The sequence below is a fragment of the Taeniopygia guttata genome, chromosome 1 (assembly GCF_048771995.1).
Source record: "Taeniopygia guttata chromosome 1, bTaeGut7.mat, whole genome shotgun sequence".
In the NCBI taxonomy this organism is placed as follows: domain Eukaryota; kingdom Metazoa; phylum Chordata; class Aves; order Passeriformes; family Estrildidae; genus Taeniopygia; species Taeniopygia guttata.
Genome location: NC_133024.1, coordinates 12,549,986 through 12,565,992, shown reverse-complemented (window position 1 = coordinate 12,565,992; position 16,007 = coordinate 12,549,986). Strand labels below are relative to the sequence as shown.

Below are 16,007 nucleotides of genomic sequence, written 5' to 3'. Positions count from 1 at the left end.
TGTCCCTGTATTCTGTTTGTACTTCAGTAATCTGCCATTTAGCATCTTCAAGCATTTGTGATGATGGTGGAAACTACTAATTTTCCCACTCTGGCTAGAAGAATGCACTCCCTTATCCAGTGTTCATTATCGGGTTACAGCATCCTTGTTATCTTGTGACTCACCCTTCTCCCTCCTGCTTCCCTATTCAGGAATAGTAGTTAATGTTCATTAATCAGAAATAAAAGAGCCTGCATTTTCAGTGCAATGTACAGTTGTCTGAAGACCAAAGAAGAAAAATAAGCCTCTTTAACAGCCAAAAATATAATGGGAAGCAACAAATGAATCCATACAAAACTGCTCTGTAATGTAGCAATACAGTATCTGAATTTAAGAATATTTGAATTGTTTCCAACAAGCAACAACATAATGAACCTATCTTATCCTATTACCTAATCAAGTTTAGTCCATACTATTTCACTGTTTGCCCCTGCAGTTTTCCAGTGGTTTTGTTGGCTTTAAACTCCAAAAGCTGCTGGAAAGAGCCAAAAGAGTATACTTCTTTCTGTGCTTGTTTGTATCTACAATCGGTAAGACATCTGGAGACTATTAGATGTGTTGAAATCAAAATAGCAACCAAAATTATGTTTATAAACCACTAAAAAGACTTTGTACCAACCAAGGTCCAAATGTTACAATGATCAAGTGGTAAATGAACTTTGTCAGAGATGTGAGGAAGAGGAGGGAAGGTTTTCTTGTGTTATTATTCATATTGGATTGGTCAATTAATGCAGCTCAAAGGAGAAAAAGGATGCATTTCGCCATGGTGACTGAAAAGTATTAAGTGGAGGATAGAGAGGCTACATTTATTTGGGTCTGCAGCTCTTCCTGACAGAATTGTATTCCAGTGTGTATGTTAATTGAATTTTGCATTCCCTTAAGACCTCTATTATCCTATTAAAGTGAAAAATGTTATCAAAATTTCCAGACCATTATGCTAATATGTAACTTTCAAAAAATTTTATTTTCACTTCTGCTGTGCCTCAGCTAGAAGTGACAGGATTTTCTTATGCAGACTACTGTCTTCTTGGTGTGTTACTCTCAGGAAAATAGAGTATTAATGTCAATACTTACCTGTATTTGCAAGGGTGCTTCTCTCTTGAATAACAGGAACCACAAAATCTAATTATTTTTACGTTGTGTGAATTTGCACATTTAGTTTATGAAATGCACATTAAAAAATAATAAAAAAAAAATCTAGGAGAAAGCTTAACACCAAAATATTTAATATAAACAGATATTATTTTGGAGTTTTTTCCTGACAGTTTAAATTCCACTGTTAGTGTAACGTAATTTTCACTTTAAACCTATTAAGTGGTTTGTTTTGTTTGGGTGGGTTTTTTGGGGGTTTTTTTTTGTTTGTTTGTTTGTTTTCTTTTTTTGTTGTTTTTTGGGGTTTTTTGGGGTTTTTTTTGTGTGGGTTTTTTTTTGTTTGTTTGTTTTGTTTTGTTTTGTTTTTTAATCTTACTGCCTCTGAATACCAGACTATTACTGTTTGGTTAAATTTTAAGGAATGGTTGTGCACTGTTTTCAGGTACATAGTGGAATTCATGTGATGGTTACACTGGGATGCCATGTGGAGCCTTTGCAGGATTGGAATGTCATGTTTTCCACGGGCATGCAGCTGGCCTGCTGGCCCCTTTCACACATATAAACCCAGGTGAACTCTTCCATACAAGTTCCTTGCTACACCAAGGTGTGACTAGGCCTTAGGATAAAAAAAAATAATGAGGAAATTTCCTCAAGTATTTGAACCAGTCTTTAGTTTGGGTATAAATATGTATCAGCATGTAAAGCTGATTCTGGCTGTAAGAATGTCATTCAGGTGTCTTTAATGGGGGATGTTTATATGCAAAAGTTGTTGACTTTCAAGAACAAAAAATTGTACTTCAAGAATAGCCTACTTTGAGGATAAATATGTGGACTTGCACAGGAATACTTAGCTGAAATTATTGTATTAATCCACCTTTTTTGTAAGTATTTGAGTGCTTCTTTGTCTTCAAAATATATTTGTGTAGCCTGATTTATAATCTGAAATGGGAGGTAAAAATAAAAGGGCAGCACAACAGTTGGATAGTGAAAGTCAGAAGAGCTTGACTATGATCTTACTTCCACCTTTCTAAGAGAAATTGAAAGGATTGATGTAATGAACTTGTAATTTTTCTATCTGATCTTTCACTGATAGCTTCAAACTCTTATCTGCTTTGTTCTGAACTGAAGAATGGCTCCTCCTCCCTCAACAGTTTTCCTACTGTTCAGTCAACAGAAAACTGAAAACCAAACCATGTTTAGCTGAGAAGATCTAGGTACATCAGGCAAGCATCCTGAAAAATACTGCAGAGCTTCTTTTTAGGCCTGCTCTTAGGAATATTCATTTAGAGAAACTCTGGAGCATCTGACAGATGCTACACATTCTCATCACACACACATTCTGTGAAGGTTGCCTACTATCATGGGCACAAATGTGGGAGTAGAGATGCAGAGACATATGCATCATATTTAGATTTCTACATGTGCAAATCTAATTATAATCAGAAAAGCACAGTACATTTTAAACTGGATTTTTTTCCCCTTTGCTATTGCATTCCCATCAGATACATCTGTTAGAAGGAAATGTCTGTGGGCAGTGACATAACCACAGCACAGAGAGCAAGAGAATTGGAACTCAAGCAAAACTTCTGACTCTATAAATATGGCAAGTTCCTAAATGTTGGTCTACCTCATGGTGCCTCAGCAGGCTATTTCTCACAAGATGGCTAAATAGGCCAGAGGATTAGATGGCTAAACAGGTGTTTTAAAGGCCTTTAAAATCTGAGACAAGTGTAAGTGGGGAAAAAAATATTTTTTTACCTAAAAAATAAAAATTATTCACTCTTATCTTAGTACTACAAAGTTAGAAAGAAGGAAGAGGAGACAGGTTTCAATGTTTATTTAAAAGAATAACAATTATGAGCAAAAGGTGATTATTTAAGAAACAATATTCTGACATATTTTGCTTTAATATCATGATACCTTATTTTCCTGCTTTTACTTTTTTTTGCTTGATCTGTGCAATGTATTTCTATTTTGTTCATGCTAATTTCTGTAATATTTATTGCCAAATTTAGAATATTTTTCTTCCTTCTCCTCCTCCTGCCACCAGTATGGCTGAATGGTCTCAATTTCTTGTTTCTACTTTGACTTTTTTTTCTAATTTTTTGAAACAGTGGTTTGCTGTAGACTGCACTCATTTTTGTGATGAGGTTGTATCATGAAACTTAAATACTTTGTCCACGTTTTCTACTAACTTTGAAACTTCAAATTTGACTCCTTATTCTGTTAATACTGTTAAAAAAACAGCAAAACAACACGACAAAAAAAAATACCCTAGAAAACAATTCAAAAACCCCCATGACTGGCAAGCCTCCTACTCCATATTTGGTAAACATATTCAGATTAAAGTTTCATATATTTGTGTTTGTATTCCTGATATTCATTTGAATTCTCACATTTTTTTCCAGTTTCTTAAGCAGAGTCTAGTCTGTAAATAGCTATATATTTTAATCAATCTCTCAGAATCTTTTAAAACTCTTCAGTTCAGAATTTCATATGACTTTATCCCCTGTAGGACTCACCTCATCTCTTTGAAAAAGCATTTCTGTATTTAAACCGTGACAAATTTGCTATGCTTGCATTTCTAGAGCACCTGAAGTCATGGAAATATCTTTCTTAATAGTTTTTTTTTTTTTTTTTCTTTTCTTCATCCTCTATTTTAAAAGGAAAAAGGGGGAATGACCTTGTAGTGTAACAAGTGGCTGTCCTGAAGTAGCACTGTGTCCTTAGCCTGGCTGTGCTGTGTGCTTTGCAGTATGTGCTCTGCAGCCCGCAGACAAAAAAGCAGCAGCTGCCTGGTGCTCTGCTCTGCTCCCAGTGAATGGGCTCCCTTGAGAGCCTGCAGTACATCACGTACCCCATGGCTTCCTCAGGCCCACTGTTCTCCAGGACACTCTGTACAGAATCCATAGTGTCTCTGTGCTGGAGGTGACAGCATCTATGTGTGGGAAAATCCTTCAGCAAAACTGAGCGTGTTCTTGCCCCTGAAGGAAAGTTCTGGAATTATGAAAGCTTAATAAATTCAGTTTTGTATTGCAGAACACTGTGAAACAAAATTGGAATTTGATCAGATCTATTCTGAGTGTAATAAGATAGTAATTGGCTTGAAACTCATCCACTAAATCTGTTAATGTAATTAATCAAGTAATTGAACAGTTTAAGACGAAAGTAATATTTTTTTTTTTTGTGCTGCCTATTATTATCACACTGGAAAAAGTGTTACTCTTCACCTTTCTCAACAAAAGAATGCTCTGTGATGGGTAGACTGAATTTGTTATCATGAAGCAATGACAAAACATTTAGGTCTGGTTAAACCGAGAGAAAAGCCTTCTATCAATGTTTATTCCTCTGTTTGTTCAGTACTCCTAGTAACACTTTCAGATGAAGTATGTAAGGGAAGTGTGGCATCTCTTATTACCAACACATTGCTGAAGATAATACAAGAAGTGGATTTCAAAGGGGGTGCTCAGCATACCTGAGTTGATAGGAGGAAATGGAGACAAAATTCAAAAGCCGCTTCAGAAACATACCACAGACATTGTGCCTTTCCCAGAAGTTACACTTTGATCTGAGTACCCCAGCTGGAAAAAATAAGAAGCATAATAATACGTAAAATGAAAAAAACATTGCCTGTTGCTTACAAATTTCATTTTAATATACTGTTGAATGTTTTGTGGCCAACTCTTAGCTAAATTAGTAAGAACTGGGTTGGCATACTGGGTTATGTGCAAAATGCTAAACTTGTCATCAAACTGGTTAATAGGTCTGACCCATATCAGCATGAATGAGAAATGCCAGCCCTGCCTTAGGAAATTGTAATCTTTTTTCTGTAAACCTGTTTTAGCTGCTACATTTCATTAGGTAAACTGAATATTAATGAAAATTGTGACAAACCAGCTGGGCTTCCATATCTTTTGTCTGTTGGGGCTTGGTATTCTTTCAGTTTAAGTCTTGACTCCATGCAGTGCTGAGCTTTTTAACCTCATTACTCAGATCAGGAAAAGACTTTGGCCCGTTTCTCTGCTAGTGTCTCTGAGTCAACACAGGCACCCAGGACACCCACAACCCCATAGCAAGAACACAAACAGTAAATTTATTTCTGTTACCTTGCTAGCAGCGGTATCCCTGAGGCAACACCTGGGCAGAAGCACATCAGCAGAGACACAGGCACTGCTGCACTCAGTCCATGCTAGAAGTCACTGTCCTGCTGTTCTCACAGGTTTATCAATTGTTATTCCCAGCTGCAAGGTCACTTAAGCCATTTACAATCCTCCTGACCAGACTTGCTCCCAACAACGTCTAATAGCACAGCCAGTGGTGTTGCACAAAGAAAATTAATATGGAATGAAGGGGGAAACTTTTTCCACCACAGCTTTAAAGATGACTGCAGAGATGGAGTAGCCCATAAAAAGGACCAGCAGAACTGGAGAAGCCTGATCAATTTTATCATGAGATAAAATGTAATGTTGATATGTTTGACGTGTTTAGAATAATGTAGCACCAATATAAAGTAGCAGTACATTTCTGAGGTTTCACTTGCAGGTTTCCATTAATGTTTTAGCATTTGGGTCAGCAGCTGCTTCCAGTTTGAGCTTAATGTCTATTATTACTGGAACAAGATAGCTTCCTTGGAGAATGCATAGGCACCCTGCACTTCCTTTCCACAGCACAGTGCTGGCTTTTGGAAAGGGCAGAAAGGAGTTTTCCTCTGCCATCCCAAGCAGGGCTGCCTGGTCACACCCTTGCACTACTGTGAAACTTGACTTATTTTTTCAGTGATAATGTATCTTACAAACATGATGCTTTGTCTGAGCTGACTTAGTGATGTTTTCTCTATTTTTCCATGCATACACCTGTTTTTTTTTTCCTTTTCCCCTTTTCAGCCTTTTTTAGACTGAGTTCTTCCCATCCCCTGCTGTAGCATTCAGAAAGTTTGCTTAGCAATTAATAAAGGCAGGATACTGATCAAGCTAGAAAACTTTGATTATTCTTCATTGCTCTGAGTATGAGCTGAAGATTTTCCATGATACTGTATGGGAATTTGGGAATTTCCATTCCATATCTGGGAATTGGACTACTAAACACTTTCTTCCCACTTTTCCATACTTGAGTACATAAGCTGCCTGTAGGAGTGGTGTATTGCACTTAACAGTTTATTTAGCTGTTGTTGTTTTGCACCGGGTGTTTGGTATTTTGAACTGAATATTATGTCTGCATATCACACGGTCTGTGCCATGATCCCCTGCCACAGTGTCCACCAAGAGCCTTGGTGGTGCTTCCCTGCTGGCTCAGACACAGCGGCTGCAGGGGCCACCCTTCCGTGCTCAGGAGTGCGTAAGAGCGGCTGAGGGTTATGAGCCCCTTCCTCGGAAGGCACTGTTGGCAACAGTGAGGGAACCAGAAGGAGACAATCCAGGTTGTATAAATCCAAGGTTTACTGGTAGCTCTGGGGAGCCCCTGGCCTCAGCACATCCAACGCTGGAGCATCCCCTTTACTTAGGGGGTGGAAACAAGGGAGGAGTTTGGCTATCCACCAAGAGGGGGACGCATGGGAGTGGGACATGAAGTAATTGACAAGCAGGACAACATAACCGGGAGCTGAGGAGGGGGGACCTCTGGCCTATCACCCAAAGCTCTTTGTGGAAGCTTCTAGAGATGGGGGCTGGAGTGACAGACAAGGTGTCAGGGAGGGGATATGGGGATTGACAAGGAAATTTCTAGGGATTTGGGAAGAGTGGGGATGGGATTGACAATTAGGGAAGAGGAGACAACTTGGGATGAAACCATAAATGAGGGAAAAACAGGGACAAACCAAATAACACAATACAACACTCCCCTCTCCCCCGGACCCTGAGCCTCACGGTGGTGGTATCTTCCTAGTTGACTCCTCTCCTTTCCCTCCCCTCAAGTTTTGTGACTTTTTTTAGATCTTTCAGGTGATTTGGAATGACTCCTGTGTCTGTGACTACGATGATGCCCTGGAGATTTAGATCTCAGTATGTGGTGCCTCTCCCGGGATCTGCTCCAGTGCCGTCTCGGGCTCTTGCTGCGATACCACTTGCAGTGCAGTGATGAGCTTCTTCCCTTCCGAGAGCGGCTGCGCCTCCTTGGGGAACTGCTCCAGCTCTGTCAGTATTGCACCGCCAGAGATCTGTGGGGCTTGTCCAGGTCCCTGTAGCCCCTTCTGCAGTGGTCAGGAGACGGGATCCGTTCCAGCCCTTCTTCTTCCTCCCCCTCAGTAGATTCTACACCATCCATGTCTTCTTCCAGAGCACTAACACAAGGCTCAAGTTGCTCAGCTTCTTCTAGAACATACCATTTCTGCAGTCGAGGCAGGATGATATCACAAACACGTTCTCATGGAGTAGCTCATCGATAAATTCACCCACGTGCATCAGCTCAAATTCCCCATTTCTGTTCTGACTTTTAATTTTCCGATAGTCATTGTACAGCGGTTCCAGGTACTTGTAGCAGTTGATGGCAGTGCCTGTCAGACTCATGTACAGTGCTCCAAGCATTCGGACATACCTGAAGTCTTCGTTTTTTATGAACTCCACAATGAAGTCCTTCTCGGGCTGGATCTGCAACATCTTCAGCGTTGGTTTAATGTTCCCTCCATAGACGCCCCCCACACACTTCAGCTCCATTGCCTTGTCCACCACCAGCTCGGCCGTGAGGCCGAAACACTCCTCCTTCCAGTACTTGGACTCGTAGATACGTGTGAGGATGATCTTCTCCACCAGGTCCTGCGGGTTGGTGCTGCGGATGCTGTGCGCATCCCTCACCGTGCGGTCGGCCATGGCTCTGCCCGCCGCTCCGAGCTCAGCCCCCTCAGCCCTCCCAGCCCTGCTCCCGTGAGGGCCGCGCCTCCCGGGGCCAAAGCATAAACCGTGGCTTCTCCGGTGCCACCTGTGGTCCCGCCGTGCCGCGGAGCACCGACCCTCGGAGCCACCCGGAGCCACCCTCACAGCCCGGCAGCCGCTCCGCCGGCGCTGCCCCGCTCAGGCCGCACGAAGCCGTGACCCACAAAAACTACACAAACCCCTCCACCCGGGGCTAGAACGCTTCCCCCACCCCAAAATGAGCCCCCACTGCTCTGGAGTCACTCCGGGGTCTCACTGCCACCCGCGGGGTATACTCGCCTCTCCTGGGGACCTTGGCTTGGCTGGAATGCTCCAAGGACGTCCCTTGGAGGGACCAACCCGTCTTGGGCTGGAAGGGCTGCGGGTCCGGTCCTCGCGACTCTGTGCTGCCCGAGGAGCAGCCACGAAGTCCGGGGTGGCCAGCTTTCCCAAAAGCTTGTGAATCCACACGTGGATGGATTTCCAGATCTATCCACGGCGGCGGGAGACGAAAGCCATGTGGTTACCAGCTGTAGGATTGACCGAGGACGCTGCTCAGGTCCGGTGAGGCCAGCTACGGACCTTAGCTCTCACAATCTTACATGAACAAAGGTAAAAACCGAAAGGCGCTTTTAGGATCCAGGCAAGGAGAAGAAACTGTTAGGTGGGATGGCATCCAGGAAATAAAAGTGACCAAGGCCTCGTCCAGCGTGCTCTTAAGCTCAGGGCAGGGGGCAGAGCCGAGGGGCGTGGAACACAGTAGGTGATATACTGAAATATTCAGTGCAAAGTACCAAAAACTCGTGCAAAACAACAACTACATAAACTGCTTAGTGCAATGCAACATAGGAGGGTTCTGCCACAATAATATCGGCTAATTTAGGACTAAAGTTGAAACACATCCCCTGTATTGAGTCAGGATCTAGATGTAGGTATTTTTAATAGATGTCTTACAATTCACATTTAAATTTTACATTTCTGATTTCATTGTCTCGTACTTAAACAGTCATAAGTATAATGTTTGCTCCTCAGAGTACTGTTAAATCATTTTCAGTGTGCTCTAAAATCTTATTTCATTTCAAAGTCCCATTTTGAAATCTTAAACTATTATCTAGGACACAATGTAAGCATTCCCTGTATGAAGATGGTAATCTTTTGAAAAAGAACTTTTTCTCTCTGAGACTGATAATTATTAACTCTAATGCCAAAGCTTTGAATCATGAGGCTAACACTGGATTTACTATTAGCCTATATTTCCAACGATCCCCATTACTTTTGTTTCTATAGGTGTGGAGGAGGAAGAGGAGGAGAGGAGGGAAATGTGTTATTATACTCAGGAATTGCAAGTAATTTTAAAATGCTAATCTTGATCTGTTATCTTTGGATTTATTGATGTTTTTGCTTTCTTGCTGTAAGGGACAGCAATGTATTTTGTTTTGCACACCTTCTATTATATATTAATTTCATTCTGTGTGATGGTGGAAGTGGCCATACTCTGTATATAAGCTAATAACTTTCAGGCTGCAAGATTGATTCTGCCTGAGAATCCAAATCTGTGCCATTGCCTGACTGAGTAGTAAGCCCCAAGTCACAAAACACATGTTTTATACCTGCTAGAGGCTGGCAGCACAATTGTCAAAAAGACAGAATGTTACTAGCAAATTTATAAAAGCTGGTATCTGTGTATTAACACATAGCATGATTTCTTACCTTAAATAAAAATTGGCTAGGAATGGAGAAAATTATGAACAGCTAAAATGGGTTAATTATATTTCACATTCATTATGTATAAATGAAAAGCACAGCATTATTCAAAAGCTTCACTCAATTAAATCTTCATGAACTTAAAATTCTTATTGGTCCCTAATTAAATTAGGGGAATTACTGGCAAACTGAATTGGAGTTGATCTGTATTTAGGGACCTCTTGAACAAGGTCCCTCATCAATATAGTATCTTGCATATCTCTGCCTTAAATCTACCCCTGTGATGCTTCCATCTCAGTTGATCTAATTCATGGTTTTAATTTTGTTTCCTTCTCATGAATTCTGTATCTGTGGGTCCCAAAGAAGGAATGATTGTTAGTTGCTAAAGTAAATCTTTCATTTACGTGGCACTGTTAGGGTCTTAATGTAGGACCCTCTGGACTTCTTGGTGGTTGAGTGAAAATTTAATGTTTTCTAAGCTAGGCAAACCCTTAGAAGGCAGAAATAAGCAAGCCAAGAGAAAACTCTATTCAAAGGTGATTCAGTAGGAATTTGGCAGCTATATCTAACAGTGGAATGCCAGGTTTTTCTAAAGTAATTGTCTCCTAAATTCTGAATACACATTCACTGAAAAAAGTATATACTCCCATAACAAGACATTAACACTTATTGTTGCCTTTAGGCCAATCTGTAGAATAAGAAGTTAAGAGTTCTGCTAAATGAGGTAATTCATACTCCTCCCTGGATTTAATAGCAGCTCTTCAGTATTTCCTATATGGATTTATTCTTTCTTTCATAAGAAAGAAATTAACATGGAGTCATGGTCCACAATCAGAAAATATATAACTTAATGCTAAATAATCATAACTTAAATTAAAAGGGAATTTAGTTTAATGTTGATGAGATCCCTAAGCAGTCATGACTGCCACCATTGGGTGTCTGTTAGAAAGAGGAGACAAAGACTCCAGAAATATCCTTTCAGTCCAACATCCAAGCTTTTCTTTTTATGTACCTGCTGCTGTAATATCAGAGGTGCAATCCTGCATTTGAAAAGCTGACACATGGCTCTCTTCCAACATTTCCTGCCAATATAAATTAATGCTTACCATAAGACATACTTGGATAGTACAAAAGGATGGTCCTTTGAGAGATGCTTGAGGAACAACTAAGTAGTTCTGGCTCTTATACATCAAATCTAAGGGCATATATTAATTACAAAAAAATCCATTATTGTTTCTTGCCAGACCTAGTGTTTTGTATGTCCTCAGTAACAGCATCATATTTGTTTAGGACGGAATATCTGTCTCACAGGACCTGATATCTAGAGGAAAATTAATCACTCTGCTAGTTAATTGAAATAATTACACTTAATGCTGTATAGTTTATTTCATTTGTAAAGTTAAATGGATATTATTGCTCACATTTTATCCCCTATCATTTTAAAACCACAAAAGAGACATACTATCATTGATTTAGTTATTTAATATTTCTTTTCTTTGACTAGGAAGATATTAGGGTTTACCAATGTAAAAGTATGGGATTTACAGAGCTTAACTGGATATTACTCCATCTCTTGAGTGCCTGGTTCTTAAACGTCAGCTCCTTCATGTCAAACAGAAACTGAATAAAGAGCTGATGCCAAAACCTGTTCTTCACCAAGTTTTTCTTGGTAAATGAGATTATTGTACTAAGAGGACTGTCTGTGAGTAGAAAGTAGGTGTCAAAATCAGGTACCTAATAATTACAGCTCTCCTGTTTATAATTTGCTTTGTGGTGTCAGCTGAGGGAAATAAAAAAAAAAAAAAAAATTCCTTTCAATGAGGTGCAGAAGCTGTTGCTGGAACTATGAAGCAGAGGAGACTCCGTAGGTTGGTGAGGTGAAAAATGGGGAGTTATACTGCAGTCTGCAGTCGGTTCCCCGCAATAAAAAGGCCCTAGGTTTTAATTTCACTAAAATTAGAAAATAATTGTGATTATTTCATTGATAAAAATTGATTATTAACAAAAATAGTTTTGATGATAATATTAGAAAACATTTGATGCTGGACTTCTTGCACATGTTAGACTGTGCTGTATCCCTACGATCAGTGGTAAAATGTATGTGTAAAACTGATTCAAGAATACTTTTGGACACAAAGACCTTTTAAATGTGCATAATATTGACTTAATTCTTAATAGTGATAAACATTTCTGAAAGGAAAACAGTAAGCATTTGTTTAATTCACCTGTCAGTTCTTGTGGAGACCTCAGTCTATGATAGTTGTCTCTCTACAGGAAACAGGAAAAAACTGTGCTGTGGGATATTTTAGGTCTCATGGCTATGAATTAATTTTGTTAATATTCTAGGGATTACTATTATTTTGATGGTGAATATTTTTTCCTCTTTCCTTGGGATATGGTTGTTTCAATTTTTTTTACCTTTGGTAACACACTACACCTTTTTCACCCGTGAAATATTCATATATTCATAGTAAAATATTATCAGTGTCAGTAATTTGCAGGAAGTATGACTGTGCTCTTCCTATGAGCAGAGACATCCAGCTATAGAACAGAACTGATACACTAAGGATCAGTCATATGTGTGAATGAAAACACTTAAAGGAAATTGTAGAGTTGAAATCCATCCATGTTCAGAAGGCCAATATGTAATTTTTCTTCCATTTCAAGTTCAACTTCTGTCATTTTAAGCGTTCTCTGTGATATAATGCTTTATTCTCAGAAAAGAAGGGAAGCAATCGTGAGACACTTTCAGAGTACTATTTTTTTTCCATAGCATTCTTCTAGACTTGAATTAGTATCACAATGTGCTAATAATAAAAGCCCAACCAAATAAAAAAAAAGTTACTTCTGTCTACAGATGAGTGAGAGAGAAGATATTTGGCCAGTTTTAACTTCTGAATCAGTGTCCAAAATTAAAAAGCAAGATGTATTCTATTTGCCATCTGTCTTCTGTTAAGCAAGCAGTTTTCCTTATCTCTTCCACAATCAACCCTCCTTCCAGGGAGACATCTGCTGATAATGGGCTATTAAATGTCACTGCATGACTGAAAAGAACTCTAACATTCCATTGTGAGATGCTCCACCCAGAAGAAAGAGCCAAGCATTCCTACCTGCACATAATCTCATTCTGGAACACCGGCATATTTCTCCACTAGGTTTACCAGAAGGACAGCTGCCCCTTCCACTAGATCTTCAGAAGAAGACTACACCCTTTCTACAGAATCACCACACCTGACACTCCAAGAAGACTGCAGCCACAATTCCAATTAGACTGCCGCCAACACCCTGTCCAATAGGCTCTCAGGTTGTATTCTGACTTTGTCAGTGTTGTTTTTGATTTACTGTATTTTTTATTTTATCTTTTGTTATTTTCTTCCCTAATAAAGAACTGTTATTCCTGCTTCCATATTTTGCCTGAGAGCCTCCCTTAATTTCAAATTTATAACAATTCGGAGGGAGGGGGTTTACATTTTTTCCATTTCAGAGGAGACTCCTGCCTTCCTTAATAGACACCTGTCTTTCCAAATCAAGACAATCAGCAAAAAGTTAAAATCTTTCTCCCCATGTCAACAAAGTCTTTGGGCCCCTGTCAGAAATGTGTGTTGGTACAAAATTTTGACTTGCACATCTGGCTCTGTTGGCATGACTTCTTTCTGCTATCTGTATAGCTTATCTGCTGTATTAGTTCTGAAAACAAATGTCAGGAGCTGGGATATTGAACATGGAATGAACTTGTCCATTTGGAAAATCTTGCTAGTCTTTGTCAGTGCTTCCTGTCATACCCAATGCTGCAGCAGCCTGCGTGTTTTTTGGATGCTGAGACTGAGATTTGGAACAGAAAACAGGCAAGTATGTATTAAAATCAGAAGGATTTGGACCTTTTGGGTTTAAACATGCTTTATAAAAAACCAAATATATATATATATATATATACATATATATATATATATATATATAATTGATTACAGTGATACTAAATAATCAGTATAGAATTGGTAGAGGAATAGGATTGAACATGATTTCAAGATTTCAATACCCAATTATTCAAATGGGTGCTGACAGCCTTGGGACTTACTTGCTGTCTTTGTTTGGAAAGACAGGTGTCTGCTAAGGAAGGCAGGAGCCTCCACTAAAATGGAAAAAATGTAGACTTCTTCCTTCTAAATTGGTATAAATTTGAATTTAAGGGGGGCTCTCAGGCAAAAATATGGGAGCAAGAATAAAAGTTCTTTATTAGGGAAGAAAATTTTAAATATATATATAAAATAAACAATGCAATGAACTAAAACAACACTGACAGAGTCAGAATACAACCTGACACCCTGTTAGTCAGGGGGTTGGCTGCAGTCTAATTGGGAATTATGGCTGCAGTCCTCCTGGAGTGGCAGGTTTGGTTTTGTTGGAGCAATGATCTTGTAAAAAAGGGGTGTAGTCTTCCTGCAGTGGAAGAGGCAGCTGTTCTTCTGGGAAATCTAGTGCAGAAAAAGCTGTGCTGGTATTCTAGAAACTCAAGATTATATCCAGGTAGAAATGCTTGGTTCTTTCTTCTGGCCAGAGCATCTCACAATGGGATGTTATAGCTCTTATCAGTCATGCAGTGACATTCAATAGCCCATTATCAGCAGATGTCTCCCCTGACAGAGGACTGGTTATGGAAGAGATAAGGAAAACTGCTCACTTAACAGAAGACAACTGCTATACAGATGGCAAATGAATAAATCTTGTTTCTTAAACTGGGACGCTTGCCCTTGTTGAGCAAAGGTGACAATGGCCCTCCAGATGTCATCACCACATGATCAAAAGATGGAATGAAGCTGATCCTTGAATGCCTTTGTTATCAGTCTTGTCTGACCTTTCTGGGTGACTTGGTCAGGCCACTGCACTGGTGAATTGCCAATCCGAGCATGGCTCTTCTGCTGGTTATGTGGTGGGTGACCAGCTTAGAAAATTATTCAAATTACTAAATTACATCTGTCTCTTGAGCAAGAGGTTGGCAGATATAGACCACCTAATTAGAACTGTAAAATGCTCTTAAAAAACTTGGAATTTTTTGAATATGGAGAACGACCATGCTTTGATGTGCCCAGAAGGTATGTGTTAAGTCAGTGGCCATGATTTTGCAAACAAATTTTATATGGAAACATTAATGAGGAGGAGTTGTTTTTTAGGTGTCGGTGACAATGCTCTGTGCTACCTGTTGGCATGTGGTGAATGACAGGTAATGGATGGCAATATTTCCACTATGAAGAACTCCAGAAGGAATTGGCTCATCTATTAGTGCTAGTCTTGTGGTTGAGACTTGTCAAAAATGCTGTAGAAAAGGCACTAATTTCTGCAGTATCATTGCTCGTTACTGGGATTACTGCCTCACTGAGCAGGGCCATCACTCTCCTCAGGCTTCCTTTTGCTGGCAGTGTACATGCAGAAACTCTTCTTCCTGCCCATCTTCTCTTTTGCTAGTTTGAACTCCAGCTATGCATTGCTGATTCTACTCCCACCTACGCAGCCAGTGTCTGTATTTCTCCCAAGCAGCTGTCCCTGCTTTTGGATTCTGTGTCCTTTTGTTTTGTGCCTGAACTCAGCTGGGAGCTCTCCTTTTATCTGTACTGGCCTTGCTGGGTGTCTGCAAAGTGGGATGAACTGTTTTTGTGCTCTGATAAGGCTGACTTGGAACTTTAGCCAGCTGGGTCCCTTTGCCCTGCCAGGCAGTTTCCCATGGGATCCTTCCAAGCAGGTTCCTGCAGAGGCTGAAATCTTTGCTTTGCATTCCAGGACTGCAATACCGTTGATTCTACTCATTCTTTTTGGTTATCTTGAGCATCTGGATTTCCTCTGACCCACTGTGTTGACCAGCAGATACCAGAGGCTCATGAGACACAGCTCCTGTGACAGTGAGACTTTTCCCAGCTGCCACAGGAAGGTTTTATCTGCCCCTCCTTCTTTATGATCAGTCTGGTATTTACCTGGAGTACTGAATGACTGCTTTTGCTCAACAACAGGGTTGAGAAATGGACCACCTGGGCCCCATCCTTCACCCTTGCCAACAGGGTGTTCTGCTTTTTAGTACCATGCACATGGGCCTTGTCTACTTATTTGATTCTGGGGTAAGGAATAGGGATGGGAGTGAATGTACAATTTCATAGTACATTTCTGTGGGGCAGGCTTGATATTGGTACTCGGTGTGGTGGTGTTTTTCTGTCTTTTTTCTCTGCCTTGAGATTGCTTCTTCTGTGACTGTATGGCAGGAGTTCGTGTACCTGTATGTCTCAGAGTATTCTTAGATAAGTGCTTGGGGGCGAGGGAGAGAAGCAGCAGGTAATCTTGGAGTCT

At 40.2% G+C, this 16,007-nt stretch overlaps 1 long non-coding RNA gene and 1 pseudogene across 2 annotated transcripts in view; one reads left to right on the top strand and one right to left on the bottom strand.

The window, feature by feature from the left end:
- The window catches only part of LOC140682224 (uncharacterized), a 162,324-nt gene that overhangs the window by 62,741 nt on the left and 83,576 nt on the right, over positions 1-16,007 (top strand). The window lies entirely within an intron of this gene.
- Positions 7,036-7,931, bottom strand: LOC100225263 (pre-mRNA-splicing factor 38A pseudogene; annotated as a pseudogene).